The sequence below is a fragment of the Pipistrellus hanaki genome, assembly GCF_964339955.1.
Source record: "Pipistrellus hanaki genome assembly, chromosome: 13".
Lineage (NCBI taxonomy): Eukaryota > Metazoa > Chordata > Mammalia > Chiroptera > Vespertilionidae > Pipistrellus > Pipistrellus hanaki.
In genome coordinates, this window is record NC_140515.1 from 54,844,974 (window position 1) to 54,851,458 (window position 6,485).

Here is a 6,485-nt window from a genome sequence, read left to right on the forward strand (position 1 = left end):
GGAAGGGAGAGGGAGAGAAAGCCAGAAACATCGATGAGAGAGAGACATTGATCAGCTGCCTCCTGCACACCCCCAACCGGGGACATGCCCGCAACCAATGTACATGCCCTTGACCGGAATCGAACCCGGGACCTTTCAGTCCGCAGACCGACGCTCTATCCACTGAGCCAAACCGGTTTTGGCTTAGTAGTTTTTTATAACTATTTCAACATAATAGGAAAGAAGAAGAAATTGGTGGCCTGTGCATGCCTGTTGATTGCCTCCCAGTGTAATGAAGAGGAAATTCTGTCCCAGCTCTGAGGACTGGCACAGGATCAGACCCTCTCACTGCAAAGCCTCAGGTCAGAAAGAGGGTCCGGGGAGACCTGAGCTCCACCCCATCTTCAGAGGGCTCTGACCCATGAGCCCATTCCTAGAGTGAGAGAGAGAGAGATGGCCCGCTTTCTCAGGAGAGGGCGCTAGAGGGGAGCTGCTCTGTTGGGTGATGGCCGCGGTGGAAACCTGCCCCAGCTGTGGACTCTGAACGCATGCCCTCCACCCACTGCGAGCTTGAGTCTTCTGTTCACACGGACACCCTGCCCTCTGCTGGCCATCAGCTGCCTGTGCCCGGCTGCTGACCCAGTGTCTGGAGATCCAGGACTCGGGCAACCCAGCCAACTTCACTGCCATCCGGGGGCCACAGCCACACCTTTTCCAATCAGGACTGGAGAGGGGACCCCCTCCCAAGCCTTTTCTTCCCCCAGCCCTGGAGTGCCGTGTAGTTTTATTACATCTTACAGTCACTGACCTACAAGCCTTGGAATTTCCTAGGTAATGGGAGCCCAGGAGGTATTCTGTCATGTTCATGAGGTGACTTTTGGGACACCCCCCCCCCCAAGAATGGGGGCTGGTTGACAGAGGACCCAACCATGTTCTTAGAGGGTTGGAACTCCCAGTCCCATCCCAGACCCCGGGGACCAGAGAGGAGCTGGAGATTGAAACAATCCCCGATGGTCAATGACCTCACGAACCCCCACAGGAACCCAAAACAGAGCCTCCGGGCTGGTGACTGGGGTGGGCTAGTGGAGTGCTCACACAGAAGCCCGAGCTTAGCCCTTCCCTGCCCCTGGGCACCTGCTCCACCTGGCTGCTCCTGCCCGAGCCACATCCTTTTATACAAGCCAGTGGTCCGAGCAAAAGGTTTCAGAGTCCTGTGAGCCGTTCTAGCAAATGAACCGAACCCAAGGAGGCGGCCCGGGAACCTCTGGCCTGTTTTGGGGGGAGGGGAGCAGCCAGAAGCTCAGGGAACAGCCTGGCTCGGGCCTGTTCCAGTCTCAGCCAGGGAGGCCTCCTTCTGGCCCCAGCTGGGAACTTGGGAACCAAAAACACTGCTGTGACGCCAACATCAGAACCGAATTGTCGAGCCCCAAAGAGTTCAGAGTAAAAGACCACCTTGGCTTGGGAGGTAAAGGAATTCTAGAAAACGTTGTGTGTCAAAATCGCAGCTCAATTTATACGGAGTTTGAAAGCACTTGGCACATTCGCACAAGAACCTGGCCGAGTCCTGCGTTGCCTGCCTCCGGGGAGGCCAGGGGTCCCCCCAGGGCCGGCAGGGGTGCGGGGAGGCGGGTGGCAGGCCGCTCTGGCCACCGATGGCTCCGGAAGGCGCTTCAGGGGCGCGGCCAGGCACACGCCCTCGAGTTCAAAAGGAAAACCGGTTATTCCCAGTGAGGACGTTTTTCAGCTTGCAGGTGTAGGCCCAGAGGACAGAGGGGCAGGAAGGAAAGGCCGAGGCTGGCGGAGGCGGCGCGGGCCCAAGGGGCTGGAATAGGGGCGGAGCGCCCCCTGGTGGTAAGAGCGGAGCTTTCACCAGCGGGTGGGGCAGGGTCGATGGCGGGGTGTAGCTGGCGCCCCTGTGTCTGAGCGGAGCCATCGGAGCGGGCGGGCTGGCCCGGCCCCGGGCCCGGGGGAGAGCCCCCTGCGCGCTCCCGCGCGGGCCCTCGGGGGGCTCCTGGGGCTTCTCCGGGGGAGCTGCGGGCACGTCCGCCTCCAGGGGCGGGTAGGTGACTTCTCCGGTGACCTCGTTTACCCAGAAAAACGTGTCCAGAGGTTTCTTCCTCGGTTCCAAGTGACCCGTAGACATCGCTGCAGGGGAGAGCGGGACCGCACAGGTGCGCCATCAGTGGTCCGCCGTGCGGGGCGGGCTCCCCCCGCAGCCCAGGGCAGGGCGCCTCCCCCTGGGCCTCTGGGAGCCCCCTGTGCGCGGCCTGGCGGGGACACCCTCCCAGGGGCTCCAGAAGTTTCCCAGGACCAACCAGGCGCACCCTGAACTGGAGGCTCCAGGTGGATTCTTTTTAAATCTTAACCAGGTACACTTAAGACATACACTGTACATCTGGAGCTAGTTCAGATGTATATGTGCGTGCATGTGTGTGAGTGTGTGTGTGTGTGCACTGGCAATTTCATGGAACATAAATGATTATGTGCAACATTCTCTACGAGATTTTCCAGGCAATGCAATTCGGCTATATCCCTTAAGACAGTGTTTCCCAACCTTCTCTCATGATGAGAATCACCTGGTGGAGTTGTTAAAACACAGATTCCTGAATCCCAACTAAGAAGTGCTAAACTAGAATTTTTGGGAACATTTAGGTAAAATTGTATACTTAACTAGTGCTCTAAGACAGATGTTATATACAGAGCACTAAGTTAGGTATGCAATTTTACCTATATGTTCTCAAAAATTCTAGTTTAGCACTTCTTAGTTGGGATTCAGGGATCTGTGTTTTAACAACTCCACCAGGTGATTCTCATCATGAGAGAAGGTTGGGAAACACTGCCTTAAGATAAAGCTGGTCGCCACTCCTTAAGAAGCGACAATGATGAATGAACTACAGCTGGGAGGAAAAAAACAAAACAGAATAACCTTTCTTAGATTAAGAGGAGTATGGAGAATGCTGGATCATCTTACAAAAAAAAAAAAAAAGAAAAATCACTCGTAAGTTTTACAAAAACATGATCCTGTGTGGTCTGCAGAATGGCCCCCCAAAAGTGGCCGTGCCCTAATCCTGGGAACCTGTAAATGCGTTTCATTACATGACAAAGGGACTTTGCAGATATAATTAAAAGCACAGGTCTTACACGAGGCACGTTACTCTGTGTTATCCCGGTGCCCCATCTGACCATTTGAGCCCTGGGAAACAAGAGCTTTCTCTGAGAGGGATTCTGAGCATGAGGAGGCCTCGCCTGCCATTGCTGGCTCTGTGATGGCAGAGGCCAAGTGCAAGCCACGAGAAGGAAAATTCTGTCAGCAAAACCAAGGAGCCTGCCTGGGACTGGGTTTCCCCCCAGAGTCTTTGGATAAGAGCTCAGGGCAGACAAAATGCTAGCTTGACGTGTGAGTTCCTAAGCAGAGTCCCACGCCTCGCGTGAGAGACTCGGCACCTAACGCTCTGGGAGATGCGTGGCTCTGGTTCTAAGCAGCCACCTTTGTGGCCCCGAGTCACAGCAGCGCCAGCAAACTCCCCCAGCACGTGAACACCTGCCCGGGCCCGGGCCCGGGCCCAGGCAGGGCTGCGAAGCTGCAGCTTCTTGAGCTCAGGGGAAGCCCACCTCCGTGTGGGCCGAACGGCAGGTCTGCGGGACTCGTCCTACTTCCTGTCATGCTTGGTACTTCCCCTTCTTTGCAACAGACAGTGACTGCCCCCCCTGAGAAATGTCAAGGCACACTACCAAGACGATAGACTAGGTCCGTGGTCGGCAAACTGCGGCTCGCGAGCCACGTGCGGCTCTTTGGCCCCTTGAGTGTGGCTCTTCCACAAAATACCACGGCCTGGGCAAGTCTATGTTGAAGACGTGGCGTTAGAAGAAGTTTAAGTTTAAAAAATTTAGCTCTCCAAAGAAATGTCAGTCGTTGTCCTGTTGGTATTTGGCTCTGTGGACTAATGAGTTTGCCGACCCCCCTGGACTAGGTCAATCATCTTCAAGGTCCTGACACCTGCATCCCACGAGAAGCTCCGATTCGCCCCAGGCAGAGAGGGCCTGCCCACACTCCCCTGATGGTCCCCAAGGCCATGGGCGAGTCAGCATATCCTTCCAGGGGGATGCCCAGAATCGGGTGGCTAAAAGCAAGGGCAGAGTGGGCTCAGCCAATGGCCTGGCCTTGGGGGACTGGAAGGGCATGAGGAGTTTGAAGCTCACCCGTCTGAAAGGTCTGAAGTGGAGGATTCATTGGTGGGGGCTTCAGAGAGGAGGGGGAGCCTTAGAAGACTGGGGGCTCCTAGCAACCTGACCATTATTGTGTCAGGCGCGCCCCAGCCTATCCCAGCCTGGATTCTGGCCGCTGTGGAAGCAGCGCGGGCTCTGAGCATGGCGGTTAGCCACGGAACAAGCCAGAGTGTGGAAATGCCCTCGGCTCAATGAGGCCAGGGCGAACCGGGTTTTCCAAAATTCCATTCTCTGTGTTGTTTCCGATATTTACGTTCTGTAAGTTTTAAAGGGCCACGAGACATTCTCATGGGATTTGTTGGCTCACATGGTAACTCTGTTTAACATTTGGAGGACTGCCAGAATTTTTTCCCAAGTGGCTACTTGGAGCCTTAGATAATTCTCAGACTCTTCTTGGGGCTTTTAAGTCTGAGTTCACTGCAGCAAAATAATTTCGCGTTCAACAGCTATTCATTACCAGGTCAGTGGGTAAAACCAACGGCTTCTGACAGACCTTACACCTTTACGTTGTCCAGAATTTAACACACATAATTCCCTGACCATATATTATTGGTCTTAAAAGTCAAACATCCTAGGAATTTTTTAAATAAAATGATTCAGGAAAGTGGTGCCAGGTTTATTTTTTTTATATATAAATGTTTTGATTTTTTACAGAGAGGAAGAGAGAGGGATAGAGAATTAGAAACATCGATGACAGAGAACCATCAATCAGCTGCCTCTTGCACACCCCCTACTGGGGATGTGCCCGCAACCAAGGTATATGCCCTTGACCGGAATCGAACCCGGAACCCTTCAGTCCACAGGCTGACACAGTCTATCCACTGAGCCAAACTGGTTTTGGCAATTCCCTGAACATATATTATTGGTCTCAAAAGTCAAACACCCTAGGAATTATTTTAATAAAATGATTCAGAAAAGTGGTGCCAGGTTTATTAACTGATCGGTTTCTCATCCACCCTTCTACGGATGCGTAGGGGTGGGAACTCTCCGATCCACCCCTCTGCTTTGCCAGCAGGCTCTCTGGCCACCGGGGAGCTTAAGAAGGAGGCGGCTGTGCTGGAGGAGTGGAATGGTCAATTTTGTGTGTCCACTCCCCTGGCCAGGGTGTGGAAGAGAGACTGAGCTGCTGGGCCTGGGCCATCAAGAGGTTTGTGCTGAAACCTGTTTGGCTCAGTGGATAGAGCATTGGCCTGCAGACTGAGGGATCCCAGGTTCAATTCCTGTCAGGGGCATGTACCTTGGTTGTGGGCACATCCCTGGTGGGGGGTGTGCAGGAGGCAGCTGATCAATGTTTCTCTCTCATCGATATTTCTAACTATCTCTCTCCCTATTAAAAAAAAAAAAAAATGGGGTTTGTGTGCATCCCAGCCCCCTCCCCGCCCAGAGGCTGCCTGCTGTCTGCCTGACACTAACCAGCACCCCTCGCCTGCCTCCTGGAATGTGCTGGGTCGAGAAAACATCCCAGTTGTCCTGACCTGGTCAAGCATGTAAGGCTATGTCCCGCTCCTGGAAACAGTCACTTACCCGTTTATGTGACTATTCCCTGCTCCTCCCCTCCCCCCTCCTCCTCTCCCTCCTCCCTCCTCCCCCCCTCTACCCCCCCCCCCCACCTTATCGTTGCTCCATATAGTTCTCTGGCGCCAACTGAGCAGTGTGGGGACTCATTCCATCTTGCAGCTGCCTGAGAAATGCTTTGATAACCTTCATGATAGCCCTTCTCCAGTCGTTACCCTGGAGGCCTTGCCTCTTGATTTGGTCTCTCCCCGCCCTCTACCCACAGGAGAGGTTTTCAGGCTCAGGGCCTTTCCCCGGCTCCACGTGTCCTGACGCACGGGGCGGCCGGCTATGTGACCTGTTATTCTGGGGTTTTCTGGGAGGCTGTTTTTGGATGAGATTCACATTAAAATTGATGGGCGATGAGTAGAGGGGATCATTCTCCATAAGGTGGGTGGGCCTCAGCCAATCAGCTAAAGGCTCGAACAAAACAAAAAGGCTGGCCTTCCCAGGCAAGAAAGAACCCCAGCCGTGATTTCCTGCAAACCGCACGTCTTGGAGGTCACGTATCAACACGTGGAGAACACCCTCACCGGTAGCTGTTGCGGGTGTTCCACCCCCAGGAGCAGCGCCGTTAGCCACTCCTTCCCGAGGGGCCGTCTGTGTTGCTCCCGGTTTGGCAGGCGAGGAACCTGAGGCCTGGAGCAATTAAGGGATGCATCCTAAGTACGACCCCAGAAAGGGCAGAGCCGGGATTTCTGTGCGTCAGAAAACGTCAGAGCCCA